This window comes from Heterodontus francisci, chromosome 4 (genome assembly GCF_036365525.1).
Source record: "Heterodontus francisci isolate sHetFra1 chromosome 4, sHetFra1.hap1, whole genome shotgun sequence".
Classification (NCBI taxonomy): Eukaryota; Metazoa; Chordata; class Chondrichthyes; order Heterodontiformes; family Heterodontidae; genus Heterodontus; species Heterodontus francisci.
Genome location: NC_090374.1, coordinates 2,093,207 through 2,109,549, shown reverse-complemented (window position 1 = coordinate 2,109,549; position 16,343 = coordinate 2,093,207). Strand labels below are relative to the sequence as shown.

The 16,343-nt window shown below is 46.0% G+C and overlaps 1 protein-coding gene across 1 annotated transcript in view; it reads right to left on the bottom strand.

Annotated features, from left to right (window-relative positions):
- LOC137368865 (nipped-B-like protein) overlaps nucleotides 1-4,091 on the bottom strand; it is a 693,066-nt gene extending 688,975 nt beyond the window's left edge. Inside the window, exon 1 of the mRNA XM_068029073.1 lies at nucleotides 3,748-4,091. The gene's annotated coding sequence lies outside the window, so the exon portion shown is untranslated. The remainder of the gene's footprint in view (nucleotides 1-3,747) is intronic.
- Between the last annotated feature and the right edge of the window lie 12,252 nt (nucleotides 4,092-16,343).

Here is a 16,343-nt window from a genome sequence, read left to right as displayed (position 1 = left end):
GACCACAACCTTGCGATAGAAACGGGAGTGCTACAAACTGAGCCAAAGCTGGCACGAAGAATCTTCTCTTACACAACTAGTACTATACTTTGCGACACACCTAACCATCAAGACAGCCCTTTGTGTTGCTTCATGACTGAACTGGCATATGAAACTAACAGATCAGTTATCTATTTTCATGAGAACTGCTGAAATTAGAGACATGTTGTCGAAGCTTTTCGTCTTGCACTCATCAGGACAATCTGCAAGAATAATCAATGTAAGGGAAAACAGTTAACTGTCAGTCACCGTAAATTGGTGCATTCTCCATGGCAACGTCGCTACCAATCAGAGTTCACTTGCCAACCAAGCAGCACTCTCTTTCCATGCAGTATAATTTGTTGTTTTCCCTTACATTGGTTATTCTTGCGTATTGTCCTGATGAGTGCAATACGAAAAGCTTCGACAGCATGTCTCTACTTTCAGCAATTCTCAATATTAAATAGCATATCCTCACAATCCACTACCAGAGGAAAAAAGTCAATGCAGCACAAAGTAATATCAGACCCCTTCAACTCCTGTTAATGTATTTGTTACCTTTCTACCTACATTACATTATAGTACATCCGCTGCTAACTGATTTTTCAAGTTTTCCATAGTTAATTATAAACAAATAGATGGCACCAGTTTAATGCAGCAATTCAAACCCTGCATTCTACTGATTTCCATAACCATTCAATCTAGCAGAATTTCTGATGTCACTGATATCAGGCCTGTAACACTGCTGCAAACTATTCTCCCGTATTGCATAGTTTATTCTCCCAAACACAATAACATTAAAAACATATTCCCGGTGACTGCCTCCATTTTAAGTATCTTTGATTTTCTATAATCCGCATGTGTCGGATTCTGGAGGTGCAAAATCTTATACTGCAAACTACAGGAAAACACCCAAACTAGATTGTGTGGTACCCTTCAAATTTTAGTCCTTTTTTTAAAAATTTACATCTTTAGTTTACAGATTTTAGACATCGCATCCTTCATAAATTGCCCCAACCTCATTTTTTTAAAAATTTCAATGGAAATAGCAATTAGTTTGATAGGCTGGATAAAATGTGTCAAAAGTCCTTCCTTCTCTTTCTAAATAGCACTTAGAACAAAAACTACTGTCACGTGTTCAAAAAGATTTTTTATTTTAAAATCACTTCACAGAAGTAACAAAAAAGCATTGATTGGAAGTTTTAAATTGGAACTTGTGATATTGTTTTCCTCCAATGTGAAACTGGAGTGAGATGCTACACTTCTAGAATCCTATTTTTCTAATATAGGGCAAACAAATTAGTTTTGTGCTTAGAAGATTAGAAAAGTCCTCATAAAAATCTAGCGACTACTACGAGCAAATCACTCCCAATGCATGTATTTCTGTTTTGAGACCGAAATACCATCTTGTCTTTTAAATCACAATTCCGTCTTCATATCCGAGACCGAAATACTTGACATTCCCATCTGAAATATGTTAGTTTTTTTTAAGTAAGCCCTGCATCTAGAACATAGGCTTTTCCCAGCCTTAAAACCTTAATTACGTTCATACATTAATGTAGATCAAAGTAGTTTAGTGACCAGCACTAGATATAAGGAGGCAGCCATTCTTTCCTTCAAGACTGAGTCTTATAATTTGCCGCTACCTGTTAGTTACGCAAACATTGTACTGAATACATACATGCTTGCATATGCCAAGTATAAACAGCATACAAATATCATATAGTGGATTGAAATAATTTGTGGCCAGTTCAATTTTCAAATGAACATTATTTCAAAGTTTAATTCTGGGGCCATATCTGTTTGGGAGCAAAATTCAAAAAGCATTGAAGTGGATGATCAGCCATGATCCTATTGAATGGTGGAGCACAATGGGCTGAATGGCCTACTCCTGCTATGTTTCTATTATAACAGACATCAGGTTCTGCTGAAATTTATGGATAGTCCTACACATTTGAAGCTGCAATCACCATCCTGAAAAGATACAACATAACAAGCTGAAGCTTCAGTGTTTGCAAACAAAGAGGTTCAGCATCTGTTTACACTGCAGCGTACTGTCAGTCATATGTTGATACAATAGTTTCGCCCACACAAGTAAAGCAATGACGCACCAGCGCCTAGCACTAGCTACACACCCAACAGATGTGAATACTTACACAGGAAAATTTCAGGAGAACGCACATTTATGTGAACACGTTTAATTTTTTCACTGATGCATTAGAAATAACTTCACTAAATCATATTCAATCACTACCTCAACAAGCACGATTTCGCATTTTCCAGGTGAGTGATAAAATTAAAAAGCGAAAATATCAACAAATGCACTTAAGATTTCATTACTTTCACTTTAATGATCGACTTGACTGTTTAAAATTAACCATATTAACTGCAAGGGTGAATACAGCATTTATCAGTTTGTTTACGGTCGATCTAGGTGAATATTTAGAAAACAATAGAGCCTTCTATTCAAAACGTATTCAAATCCCACGACTGCCAGAAACAACCCGTGTGTGAAGCCCCACAACGTGCCAAATCCAATCTTCAACAAAGTGTTACAGTGTTTGGCCTGATTAACCCCATATACATTGTGTATTTCTTGTTGACAGTGATTATAAACCACTTAAACATTTATCAGTAAAAGAGACATTGGCTATTAGTTTCGTATTTATACACAGATAAATCAATTTCAAGTGACAAAATAGACCGTATTTAAGCGTGAAACATTTACGTTCAATACGTCTGCATTTAACTGATGCCCCGACAGGCTCTACAACTGGGCCTCACTAAATCAAACGATTATTGCTTCCATCTCGAATACAAACCGTCCCCTGTACAAGGCGCCCTCTCCACAGAGCCTACTTCAACAAGGCCGCAGTGTAACTAATAAATGCAGCATTTCCTGCAGCCTGCCCCAAAGCCCCGGCCATGTCCCGGGCCAGGCCTTAGGCACTCTGCCTTTGAAAAGAGTACAAAGAAGTAGAGCAGGTTGAGGCCGAGGTCTCAGCGGGATCCACATCCTATTACCCAAGACTATCACAGTCCCAACGTTTCTAAACACGCCCATTCGACCTCGACACCCCCTACTATAAGCCGGTGTCCACACTCACCCTGAGCCTCAGGTGATCTCCATCCCCGGCCTGCTTGAACTGTAGCACCGCCGATCACCAGGCCTCCGTTACGACCTTCTCTATCACCCACTTGCCCGGCAACTCCGCTTCACCCAACCCCCTTTGTTGCCTCAAGCGGGTGTCCCGGCTCCATTTCGGTCCGGATCAGCAGGGGCCTCCTCTGGGGCGGGCGGTATTGATCACTAGTCCTCGGCCTTGTTCACTTTTAACCACAACCACCTTCTTATAATCGTCTGCTCCCTCTATCGCTCAGCCTGATGCCCAGACCGACCTCCGCCGTAATCTAAACGACAGACCGAGCCGGACTTCCTCCATCGGCCTAAAGGCCTGGGGCCCAACACTATTTCTCCGCCCCCCCCCCCCCCCCACCAACCACCCTTCCACTCCCACTAGGCCCAGGGCCTCAGCCTGGGTCTGGGTGGCGGGACAAACCACCATAATCATTCCGTCCTGTGACTATCCCGCCACCGCGAAAGCGAAAAAGCACCGAGTGTAAAGAAAGCAACCGAGTAGGCCTCAGTCCGCGGCCTCGCCTGTTCGCGCTCCCTCTTACCGACAATACGGGCTCAGGATATTTTTTAATCGTGCTTTCGGATTTTACCTCAGGGAAGAAGCCGCTGCCGATGCTGATGTCGATGTGAGCCGTTGACTCCGGGAATCTGAAGGAATAAACAGGGGCGGCGGGTAGAACAACAACATACAGCGGACATGAAGGGGACGTGAACTCGCCGCGCGTTCCCTCTCCCGCCCGCGCCTGCCCACCGTGCGGGCCCTCGGCTCGGCGTTAGCGCCCTCGGCTTTTTCCTGTTATACTCGCTCCCTCTCTTTCTCGCTCGCGTTCTCAGCCTCCCTCACGGCCCGAGCGGCGGCAGAAACTCCGACTCGGCCCTCGAAAGCGATTGCTGGCTCCGGTCTCGCAGACAAAATGCCGACCGGAAGTGAACGAAACCAGCGCGAGCGGAGGGAGGGGGGGAGGAGGAAGAAGGCGCCAAACGCCATCACTTCCGGCTGCAGCGCCCCCGCGCGCTCACTCGGCGGCTCGAGACCAACCGCCGCGCCGCGAGCGCCCGCCGTCCTGCGCAGGCGCCGCTTTTGCTCGCCCAGCCGCCACCCCGCGCAGGCGCAACGGCTGTGCGGACCGCCTTCGATGTTGTTTTTGGCGCGCATTCCGGTGGTGTGAAGCCGGGGGCGGGTGTCTGTAATGTTTACAACTGTTGTTCCTCTTTCTCTGAAGTGACTAACTCGGCTGGGTTACATTGGTCGCGCTTCCGCTTCTTCACTGCTTTGATGAAGGGTCACTGATCTGAAACATTAACTCTGTTTCTCTCTCCACAAATACTGCCCGACCCGCTGAGTATTTCCAGCACTCAAATAAAAGCAAAATACTGCGGATGCTGGAAATCTGAAATAAAAACAAGAAATGCTGGAACCGCTCAGCAGAGTTAATAAAAACAGCGAGTGCTGGAAATACTCAGCAGGTCGGGCAGTGTCTGTGGAGAGAGAAAGAGCATCTGTGGAAAGAGAAGCAGAGTTAACGTTTCGGGTCAATGACCCTGCCCTGAAACGTTAACTCTGTTTCTCTCCACAGATGCTGCCCGATCTGCTGAGTATTTCCAGCACTTGCCGTTTTTATTAACTCTGTTTCTCTCTCCACAGATGCTGCCCGATCTGCTGAGTATTTCCAGCACTTGCCGTTTTTACTTCACCTGCTTGCAGGCTTTCTGCCAATCTTGACTGTCAGTGTCGTCTGATATTTGGCCGATTGGGTCTGACAGTCGCCTCCCAGTAGGCGATGTTGTCGGGCGATGGAACAGGAGCCTCTTGTACCACAGCTGGAGACTGGAGCAGGAGCCCTGGTACCGAGGTCTCTTGTACCAAACTCCATTTGCAATCAGCTAATCTGGAAACTTTCCTGCTTTTCTGCTCAGTACCACACCCAGTAGTGATCAAGGCAGCCATGCTTTGTTAAAGATCAGTCAATTTGGGAAAGATTTCTGCACACATTCTCCGTTATATTGAACAAAGGACTCATTGTTTTGCAATTCAAAGGAAACATGCCTGGAAACATCAGGAGTACCGAAAATGTTCCAAACCTTTTAAAGGAATCTAGTGGATCCTTACTTGGATTAGCAAACCATAGGTTATCTAACAACAATCACCTCTGATGGACCTGCCTATCACGAATGCCAACTTGACTCTTTTTTTATTCTTTCATAGGATGTAAGTGTCGCCGGCGAGCCCAGCATTTGTCGCTCATCTGTAATTGCCCGTGAGGATTTGGTGATAGTCTTCCCTCTAAGTCAGAAGATCATGGGATACAAACATGCCCCAGGACAAGCAGACACTCCAGTGCAGTGCTATGCTTTCTGAGGCGATTTCAGAGTGCTGTTGGGACTGTTTAAACTAAATTGGCAGGGGTGTGGGAAACAGAAGGTAATATTACAGAGGAAAACCAAGGTACACAGAGAACTGGGAGAGACAGCATGAGAGTAGAAACTAATATTTAGATGAATACTTGAAACGCCGTAGCATACAAGGCTACGGGCCAAGTGCTGGAAAATGGGATTAGAATAGTTAAGTGCTTGATGGCCGGCACAGACACGATGGGCCGAAGAGCCTGTTTCTGTGCTCTATGACTCTATGAAAGAAATCAATCTTTGTTAAAAAAAAAGTGACTAGTAAGGTATTAGGTGTGGTCAGAGTAAAAGGGAGTACAGTAACGTCTAAATTAGTTTTATTGTGCATGTATGTTAAAGCGTGGAGTGTGATAAATAAGGTTGGTGAGCTGGAGGTGCAGTTAGCCACGTGAAAATATGGGGCTGGATTTTATTGGCCCACCTGAGGTGAGGAGGCATGGAGAATTGCGAAGGGTGGTGGAGGGCCCGTCACCAAGCAATCTTACTGAGGCGGGATAGGCTGACAAAGGCCTTCCCGCCCAGAGGCCAATTGAGACCCTTAAGTGGCCTATTAAGGACCTCCTCCCACCGCCGCTGGGATCTTCCCAGCAGTGGGGGGTGCCTCTGCCTTGTAAAAGAAAAAAAACGAGGTGCCCTCCCTGTAGGCTTTGGTGGGGGGGGTCTCTCCTCTGTGGGCAATCTGTAGACCACTGGGAACCACGTCACTGCCCGGGACACCCCTCCCCCTGGACTGCACGATCACCCCCTCGCCGGGGCCTTCCAGACTGGCCCCGGCAACCCCGTCTCACCTACCTCTGGTCCAGGGTTCCAGCGCTGGGCCTGGATCCAAAGCCTCTGCAGTACCGGCAGTGGTCACCCCTTCCCTCGGATTGGCCAGAAGCTCATTAGACAGGAATCGTAGCTTGTGAAACTTTCATGTAAAAGACCGGTGGATTGCTCCGGGGCCAGTGGGGTGCCAGGAAAAGGCCAAGGCGGGAGTTCCTCCCGTCCCGTCGGCTTGGCCCTGCCTCTGACACAAAATCCAGCCCATCGTTTCAGGGTAATAATGGAGACCTGCCTCTAAAAGGGGTAGGAGTGGGTACTAAATATCCCTGGACACGAGGTGTTCAGGAAAGATAGGGAAGGAAAGAAAGGAGGAGGAGGAATAGCAGTATTGATTAAGGAGAACATTACTGTGCTGGAGAGAAAGGATGACCTAGAGGGGTCAAGGACAGAATTCATTTGGTTAGAGCTAAGAAACAATAGATGTACCATTAATTTGCTGGCTGTATTCAAATAGGCCACCGACTAGTAGAAAGATATAGAGGAACAAATTTGCAAGCATGCAACAGCAAGAATTATAGATTAGTTATAATGGGGACTTTAATTATCCTAATATAGACTGGAATAGTAATAATAGTAAAGGGCAGAGAGGAAGAAGAGTTTCTAGAGTGGGTTAAAGAGAATTTAATACACCAGTATGTTTGCAATCCAAGGAGGAAGGAGGCATTTCTGGTTCTGGGGAATGAGGTGGGTCAAGTGAAATAAGTTTAATTGGAGGAACATTTAAGGGACAGTGATCGTAATATCATAAGGTTTAAATTCATTATGGACAAGGAGCAAACCAGAATCGGTGAGAAGGGATCTGGCCCAGGTAAGTTGGAATCAAAGATTGGCAAGCAAAACTTCAACTGAACAATAGGCTGTCTTTAAAGAGGACAAAGCTTGGGTACAGTCTGCTGACAACACAACACTTGGAATATTGTGAACTGTGAGTAGGATAGTGGTAAACTTCAAGAGGACATAGGACAGTGAAATGGGAGGGGAAAGTGGCTGATGTAATTTAATACAGAAATGTGTGAAGTGATTCTTTTAGAGAGTAGAACGAGGAGAGGTGATACAAATTAAGGGGTACAATTCTGAAGGGAGCGCAGGAGCAGAGGGACCTTTAGAATTAGAATTAGAACATGACAGCGCAGTACAGCCCTTCGGCCCTCGATGTTGCGCCGACCATCTGACCTACACTATTCCATTTTCATCCATATGTCCATCCAATGACCACTTAAATGCCCTTAAAGTTGGCGAGTCTACTACGGTTGCAGGCAGGGCGTTCCACGCCCCTACTACTCTCTGCGTAAAGAAACTACCTCTGACATCTGTCCTATATCTTTCACCCCTCAACTTAAAGCTATGTCCCCTCGTGTTTGCCATCATCATCCGAGGAAAAAGACTCTCACTATCCACCCTATCTAACCCTCTGATTATCTTGTATGTCTCCATTAAGTCACCTCTCCTCCTCCTTCTCTCTAACGAAAACAACCCAAGTCCCTCAGCCTTTCCTCGTAAGACCTTCCCTCCATACCAGGCAACATCCTAGTAAATCTCCTCTGCACCCTTTCCAAAGCTTCCACATCCTTCCTATAATGCGGTGACCAGAACTGCACGCAATACTCCAGGTGCGGCCTCACCAGAGTTTTGTACAGCTGCATCATGACCTCGTGGCTCCGAAACTCGATCCCCCTACTAATAAAAGCTAACACACCATATGCCTTCTTAACAGCCCTAGTAATCTGGGTAGCAACTTTCAGGGATTTATGTACCTGGACACCAAGATCTCTCTGCTCATCTACACTACCAAGAATCTTCCCATTAGCCCAGTACTCTGCATTGCTGTTACTCCTTCCAAAGTGAATCACCTCACACTTCTCCGCATTAAACTCCATTTGCCATCTCTCAGCCCAGCTCTGCAGCCTATCTATGTCCCTCTGTACCCTACAACACCCTTCGACACTATCCACAACTCCACCGACATTCGTGTCATCCGCAAATTTACTAACCCACCCTTCTACACCCTCTTCCAGGTCATTTATAAAAATGACAAACAGCAGTGGCCCCAAAACAGAACCTTGCGGTACACCACTAGTAACTAAACTCCAGGATGAACATTTGCCATCAACCACCACCCTCTGTCTTCTTTCAGCTAGCCAATTTCTGATCCAAAGCTCTAAATCACCTTCAACCCCATACTTCCGTATTTTCTGCAATAGCCTACCGTGGGGAACCTTATCAAACGCCTTACTGAAATCCATAAACACCACATCCACGGCTTTGCCCTCATCCACCTGTTTGGTCACCTTCTCGAAAAACTCAATAAGGTTTGTGAGGCACGACCTACCTTTCACAAAACCGTGCTGACTATCGCAAATGAACTTATTCTTTTCAAGATGATTATAAATCCTATCTCTTATAACCTTTTCCAACATTTTACCCACAACCGAAGTAAGGCTCACAGGTCTATAATTACCAGGGCTGTCTCTACTCCCCTTCTTGAACAAGGGGACAACATTTGCTATCCTCCAGTCTTCCGGCACTACTCCTGTCGACAATGACGACATAAAGATCAACAACAACCGCTCTGCAATCTCCTCCCTGGCTTCCCAGAGAATCCTAGGATAAATCCCATCTGGCCCAGGGGACTTATCTATTTTCACTCTTTCCAAAATTGCTAACACCTCCTCCTTGTGAATCTTAATCCCATCTAGCCTCGTAGGCTGTATCTCAGTAATCTTCTCGGCAACATTTTCTTTCTCTACTGTAAATACTGACGAAAAATATTCATTTAACGCTTCCCCATCTCCTCTGATTCCGCACACAACTTCCCACTACTATCCTTGATTGGCCCTGTTCTAACTCTTATCATTCTTTTATTCCTGATATACCTATAGAAAGCCTTAGGGTTTTCTTTGATCCTATCCGCCAATGACTTCTCGTGTCCTCTCCTTGCTCTTCTTAGCCCTCCCTTTAGATCCTTCCTGGCTAGCTTGTAACTCTCAAGCGCCCTAACTGAGCCTTCACGTCTCATCCTAACATAAGCCGCCCTCTTCCTCTTGACAAGCGCTTCAACTTCTTGAGTAAACCACTGCTCCCTCGCTCGACAACTTCCTCCCTGCCTGACAGGTACATACTTATCAAGGACACGCATTAGCTGCTCCTTGAATAAGCTCCACATTTCGTTTGTGCCCATCCCCTGCAGTTTCCTTCCCCATCCTACACATCCTAAATCTTGCCTAATCGCGTCATAATTTCCTTTGCCCCAGCTATAATTCTTGCCCTGCGGTATATACCTGTCCCTGCCCATCGCTAAGGTAAACCTAACCGAATTGTGATCACTATCGCCAAAGTGCTCACCTACATCTAAATCGAACACCTGGCCGGGTTCATTACCCAGTACCAAATCCAATGTGGCATCGCCCCTGGTTGGCCTGTCCACATACTGTGTCAGAAAACCCTCCTGCACACACTGGACAAAAACAGACCCATCTAAAGTTCTCGAACTATAGTATTTCCAGTCAATATTTGGAAAGTTAAAGTCCCCCATAACCACTACCCTGTTAATCTCGCTCCTGTCGAGAATCATCTTCGCTATCCTTTCCTCTACATCTCTGGAACTATTCGGAGGTCTATAGAAAACTCCCAACAGGGTGACCTCTCCTCTTCTGTTTCTAACCTCGGCCCATACTACCTCAGTAGACGAGTCCTCAAACGTCCTTTCTGCCGCTGTAATACTTTCCTTGATTAACAATGCCACACCCCCCCCCCTCTTTTACCCTCTTCTCTGTTCTTACTGAAACATCTAAATCCCGGAACCTGCAACATCCATTCCTGCCCCTGCTCTACCCATGTCTCTGAAATGGCCACAACATCAGGATCCCAGGTACCAACCCATGCTGCAAGCTCACCCACCTTATTCCGGATGCTCCTGGCGTTGAAGTAGACACACTTTAAACCAAGTTCTTGCTTGCCAGTGCCCTCTTGCGTCCCTGTAACCTTATCCCCTACCTCACTACTCTCAACAGCCTGTACACTGGAACTACAATTTAGGTTCCCATTCCCCTGCTGATTTAGTTTAAACCCCCGCGAAGAGCACTAACAAATCTGCCCCCCAGGATATTGGTACCCCTCTGGTTCAGGTGAAGACCATCCTGTTTGTAGAGGTCCCACCTACCCCAGAAAGAGCCCCAATTATCCAGAAAACCAAAACCCTCCCTCCTACACCATCCCTGCAGCCACGTGTTCAACTCCTCTCTCTCCCTATTCCTCTCTTCGCTAGCATGTGGCACGGGCAACAACCCAGAGATAACAACTCTGCTTGTTCTCGCTCTAAGCTTCCACCCTAGCTCCCTGAATTTCTGCCTTAAATCCCCATCTCTCTTCCTACCTATGTCGTTGGTGCCTATGTGGACCACGACTTGGGGGTGCTCCCCCTCCCCCTTAAGGATCCCAAAAACACGATCAGAGACATCACGTACCCTGGCACCTGGGAGGCAACACACCAACCGTGAGTCTCTCTCGTTCCCACAGAACCTCCTATCTGTTCCCCTAACTATGGAGTCCCCAATGACTAATGCTCTGCTCCTCTTCCCCTTTCCCTTCTGAGCAACAGGGACAGACTCTGTGCCAGAGACCTGCACCCCATTGCTTACCTTGAGGTATATGCGCAAATCATTGAATGTGGCAGGGCAGGTTGATTAAGCGTACTGGATCCTGGACTTTATAAATTGAGGCAGAGAGGAGAAAAGCAAGGAAGTTATGGTGAATGTTTTTAAATTCTGGTTTGAACTCAACTGGAGTATTGTGTCCAGGAAGAATGCGTGGCTTGAGAGATGGTGCAGGAGGGAGGGGTTCAGATTTTTGGGACATTGGGACCGGTTCTGGGGGAGGTGGGACTATTACAAATTGGACGGTCTACACCTGGGCCGGACTGGAACCAATGTCCTTGGGGGTGCTTTTGCTAACGCTGTTGGGGAGGGTTTAAACTAATGTGGCAGGGGGATGGGAACCAAATGAGGAGGTCAGTGGACAGTAAGGAGGTAGTAACTAAAGCCTGTAAGGAACTAGATAATGAAGTCAGCGTGACTAAGGGAAAGAGTAGGCAGGGAGCAGATGATGAACGCTAAGGGACTGGTGGTCTGAGGTGCATTTGTTTTAATGCAAGAAGTGTAGTAGGTAAGGCAGATGAACTTAGGGCTTGGATTAGTACCTGGGAGTATGATGTTATTGCTATTACTGAGACTTGGTTGAGGGAAGGGCATGATTGGCAACTAAATATCCCAGGATATCGATGCTTCCGGCGGGATAGAGAGGGCGGTAAAAGGGGTGGAGGAGTTGCATTACTGGTCAAAGAGGATATCACAGCTGTGCTGAAGGAGGGCACTATGGAGGACTCGAGCAGTGAGGCAATATGGGCAGAACTCAGAAATAGGAAGGGTGCGGTAACAATGTTGGGGCTGTACTACAGGCCTCCCAACAGCGAGCGTGAGATAGAGGTACAAATATGTAAACAGATTATGGAAAGATGTAGGAGCAACAGGGTGGTGGTGATAGGAGATTTTAACTTTCCCAACATTGACTGGGATTCACTTAGTGTTAGAGATCTAGATGGAGCAGAATTTGTAAGGAGCATCCAGGAGGGTTTTCTAGAGCAGTATGTAAATAGTCCAACTCGGGAAGGGGCCATACTGGACCTGGTGTTGGGGAATGAGCCCGGCCAGGTGGTTAAAGTTTCTGTAGGGGACTACTTTGGGAATAATGATCACAATTCCGTAAGTTTTAGAATACTCATGGACAAAGACGAGAGTGGTCCGAAAGGAAGAGTGCTAAATTGGGGGAAGGCCAACTATACCAAAATTCGGCAGGAGCTGGGGAATGTAGATTGGGAGCAGCTGTTTGAAGGTAAATCCACATTTGATATGTGGGAGGCTTTTCAAGAGGTTGATTAGCGTGCAGGAGAGACATGTTCCTGTGAAAATGAGGGATAGAAATGGCAAGATTAGGGAACCATGGATGACAGGTGAAATTGTGAAACGAGCTAAGAGGAAAAGGGAAGCAGACATAAGGTCTAGGAGGCTGAAGAAAGACGAAGCTTTGAAAGAATATCGGGAATGTAGGACCAATCTGAAACGAGGAATTAAGAGGGCTAAAAGGGGTCATGAAATATCTTTAGCAAACAGGTTTAAGGAAAATCCCAAAGCCTTTTATTCATATATAAGGAGCAAGAGGGTAACTAGAGAAAGGATTGGCCCACTCAAGGACAACGGAGGAAAGTTATGCGTGGAGTCAGAGAAAATGGGTGAGATTCTAAACGAGTACTTTGCATCGGTATTCACCGAGGAGAGGGACATGACGGATGTTGAGGTTAGGGACAGATGTTTGATTACTCTAGGACAAGTCTGCATAAAGAGGGAGGAAGTGTTGGGTATTCTAAAAGGCATTAAGGTGGACAAGTCCCCAGGTCCGGATGGGATCTATCCCAGGTTACTGTGGGAAGCGAGAGAGGAAATAGCTGGGGCCTTAACAACATCCTTAAACACGGGTGAGGTCTCGGAGGACTGGAGAATTGCTAATGTTGTCCCCTTGTTTGAGAAGGGTAGCAGGGATAATCCAGGTAATTATAGACCGGTGAGCCTGACGTCAGTGGTAGGGAAGCTGCTGGAGAAGATACTGAGGGATAGGATCTATTCCCATTTGGAAGAAAATGGGCTTATCAGTGATAGGCAACATGGTTTTGTGCAGGGAAGGTCATGTCTTACCAACTTAATAGAATTCTTTGAGGAAGTGACAAAGTTGATTGATGAGGGAAGGGCTGTAGATGTCATATACATGGACTTCAGTAAGGCGTTTGATAAGGTTCCCCATGGTAGGCTGATGGAGAAAGTGAGGTCGCATGGGGTCCAGGGTGTACTAGCTAGATGGATAAAGAACTGGCTGGGCAACAGGAGACAGAGAGTAGCAGTGGAAGGGAGTTTCTCAAAATGGAGACGTGTGACCAGTGATGTTCCACAGGGATCCGTGCTGGGACCACTGTTGTTTGTGATATACATAAATGATTTGGAGGAAAGTATAGGTGGTCTGATTAGCAAGTTTGCAGACGACACTAAGATTGGTGGAGTAGCAGATAGTGAAGGGGACTGTCAGAGAATACAGCAGAATATAGATAGATTGGAGAGTTGGGCAGAGAAATGGCAGATGGAGTTCAATCCGGGCAAATGCGAGGTGATGCATTTTGGAAGATCCAATTCAAGACTGAACTATACAGTAAATGGAAAAGTCCTGGGGAAAATTGATGTACAGAGAGATTTGGGTGTTCAGGTCCATTGTTCCCTGAAGGTGGCAACGCAGGTCAATAGAGTGGTCAAGAAGGCATACGGCATGCTTTCCTTCATCGGACGGGGTATTGAGTACAAGAGTTGGCAGGTCATGTTACAGTTGTATAAGACTTTGGTTCGGCCACATTTGGAATACTGCGTCCAGTTCTGGTCGCCACATTACCAAAAGGATGTAGATGCTTTGGAGAGGGTGCAGAGGAGGTTCACCAGGATGTTGCCTGGTATGGAGGGCGCTAGCTATGAAGAGAGGTTGAGTAGATTAGGATTATTTTCATTAGAAAGACGGAGGTTGAGGGGGGACCTGATTGAGGTGTACAAAATCATGAGAGGTATAGACAGGGTGGATAGCAAGAAGCTTTTTCCCAGAGTGGGGGATTCAATTACTAGAGGACACGAGTTCAAAGTGAGAGGGGAAAAGTTTAGGGGGGATATGCGTGGAAAGTTCTTTACGCGGAGGGTGGTGGGTACCTGGAACGCGTTGCCAGCAGAGGTGGTAGACGCGGGCACGATAGCGTCTTTTAAGATGTATCTAGACAGATACATGAATGGGCAGGAAGCAAAGAGATACAGACCCTTAGAAAATAGGCGACATGTTTAGATAGAGGATCTGGATCGGCGCAGGCTTGGAGGGCCGAAGGGCCTGTTCCTGTGCTGTAATTTTCTTTGTTCTTTGTTCTGGGAATCGCACTTTAGAAAGGATGTGAAGGCTTAGAGGGGGCAGAAAAAAATAATGAGAATGGTTCCAGGGATGAGGAACTGCAGTTATGTGGATAGATTGGAGAAGCTGGAGCTGTTTTCAATGGAGAAGAGAAGATTAAGAGGAGATTTGATAGAGGTGTTCAAAATCATGAGGGTCTGCGTAGATCCATAGGGAGAAACTGTTCCCATTGGCCAAAGGATCCAGAATCAGAGGGCACCAATTTAAGGTGAAGGCAAAAGAAGCAACGGCGAGATGAAAACTTTTTTTTATACAACAAATGATTCGGATCTGGAATGCAATCCAGAGAGTGTGGTGGAGGGAGATTCAATTGAGGTCTTCAAGAGATTATTATCTGAAGACAAAAATTTGCAGGGCTATGGGGAAAAGGCAGGGAAGTGGGACTAGGTGAGTTGCTCTTGCAGGGAGCCAGCAGACAGGATGGGCCAAATGGCCTCCTGTGCTGTAACCATTCTATGATATCTTTGCAACAAAACGTTAAACTGAGGTTTCTGTCTCTTCAGTGGATGTCAAGGAAAGCACTTTTCTCAAGGAGCACAAAATCTCTGTGTCCTGGTCAGTATTCCCAAACCCAAACAGATTGGTTGGTCACTTATCTTTGTTGGCATGTGGGACTTTCTGTGTGCAAATTGTTTGCCATCTTTGTCCATAAAATAGCATTTCAAAAAAGAAATTTATCAGCTGTGGAATTAAACTCCTGCTGTTTCTTTACTGAAGCTATCTCCCTGTGGAACTTTTACATTCAAAAATTGGAGATCTTGTCATTAGCCCAGTGACAGGTTGATTGATAGAGGTGGTCATAAAATTATGAACTAGTACAACATAGTAGATTGAAGGAGACAGCCTCCAGTGGTTGAGGGGTCCAGAATTAGGGTAATAGATATGAAATTAAATGAAATTTGAGAGGGCGAGACCGAGAGCGCAATGGTCAGCAAAGGCAAGGCTGAGAGCTGAGCAGTCACAGAGAACGAGGCTGAGGGTGGCGCAGTCACAGAGGGCAAGGCCAAGAGCAGAGCACTCAGAGTGGGTGAGGCCGTGAGGGGAGCAGAGCAGGATAAAGGGTGGGGTCAGGAGTGGAACACTATAAACGGCAAGGCTGCGAGCAGAAAAGGAGGGAAAAATATCGAACAGTGACATTATAGCAGAAGGAGGTGCATGTGAGAAGTCGACAAGTAAGCATTTAATTTCGTCATTATGGCACAGAAGGCAACCATTCAGCCCATCAGGTACATACCAGCTCTCTGTAGTGCAATCCACTCAGTCCCATTTCAACGCTGTATCCCTCATATCCCTGCAGGTTTATTTCCCTCAAGGCACAAAAACCCCAAAAGTAAAGGCTGTGGATAACAAAAGAAGTTAAGGATTGTATAAGATGTAAAGAAAAGGCCTATAAAGTTGCCAGAAATAGTAGTAAACCTGAGGATTGGGAGGATTTTAGAATATAGCAAAGGAGGATGAAGAAACTGATAAAGAAAGGGAGAATAGAATAAGAGTGTAAGCTAGCAAAAATATAAAAACGGACTATAAAAGCTATATTCGTAAAAATGAGATGTTTGGCTGAGACAAATGTGGGTCCATTACCGGCACAATTAGGAGAATTTATAATGGGGAATAGAGAAATGGCCGAGAAGCTAAATGATTACTTTGTGTCTGTCTTCACTGAGGAAGATACAAGAAATCTCCCAGAATTAGACTTGCAAGGGACTAGGGAGAATGAGAAATTGAAGGACATTAGTATTAGTAAGAAGGTTGTATTGGAGAAATTAATGGGGCTGAAGGTTGATAAGTCCCCAGGACCTGATATTCTACATCCCAGAGTGTTGAAAGAGGTAGCTTTGGAGATAGTGGATGCATTGGTGATCATCTTCCAAAATTCTATAGATTGTGGCGCAGTTTCTGCAGATTGGAAGGTCGCAAT